The sequence below is a fragment of the Etheostoma spectabile genome, chromosome 5 (genome assembly GCF_008692095.1).
Source record: "Etheostoma spectabile isolate EspeVRDwgs_2016 chromosome 5, UIUC_Espe_1.0, whole genome shotgun sequence".
Taxonomy (NCBI): domain Eukaryota; kingdom Metazoa; phylum Chordata; class Actinopteri; order Perciformes; family Percidae; genus Etheostoma; species Etheostoma spectabile.
Window position 1 is genome coordinate 13,673,082 of NC_045737.1, and position 728 is coordinate 13,673,809.

The 728-nt window shown below is 46.4% G+C and overlaps 1 protein-coding gene across 1 annotated transcript in view; it reads right to left on the bottom strand.

Moving 5' to 3' along the window:
• The window catches only part of LOC116689164 (outer dense fiber protein 2), a 10,331-nt gene that overhangs the window by 1,893 nt on the left and 7,710 nt on the right, over positions 1–728 (bottom strand). The gene's annotated exons all lie outside the window — the stretch shown is intronic.

A 728-nucleotide genomic window follows, 5' to 3' on the forward strand; every position in this document is an offset into this window, starting at 1 on the left:
GGGGGGGGGGGGGTCCTGGTGGCCTATAGGGGTCTCTATATTTCTGGCCATATAAATATAAATGTCCCCAGTTCAAGTCCGACCGGGAACTAGGGGCATGAATCTTCACTGGTGTCACGACTCGATTATGATTATCCTGTCATCCTGACAACAAATTAGATGTCCCTCCAACATATATCGGGCTTTTTTACGGGTCCTTCACACCAAAAAAAGTGATCCGGCAATATGCCGCAGGGTAGTGCGGCGGGGGGAAAGTGTTCTTATACCCCCCAACAATGCACAAGTAGACTGTGTATTTTACAATTACTGTTTTCCGTCAGATGGTTATAGATTTGGACGTTTTCCGACCGCACTTGAATGGAGCTTTATTTTACGGGAGAGAGAGGGTAAGAAAAGAAAAGAGACGGGCGAGACATAGCGAGTGCTTTGTTGTTGAAAAAAAAGAAAAAAACATTCAGCTGTTAAACAAACTCCCGGGCAGTTCAGTGCCTGTGTTTCGTTTTTTTACCCTCGTAGTGTTTTAAAACTTTCTTGTGGCAGCGATAGAGGCAGTGATGTTTCCTGTTTCCTGTACGAGATTCTCACACCATAGCTCAAAAGACAGCGACCTGTCCGATCGCCGCAGCGTGACGTGGGGTTGTGTTTCTCCAAAAGTTGAGTCTGTTTCAACTTCTCGCTACTTCTTTTTTTGAGTGTGTCCACCCCCCCCGTGGCAATCCCAGCCAAAA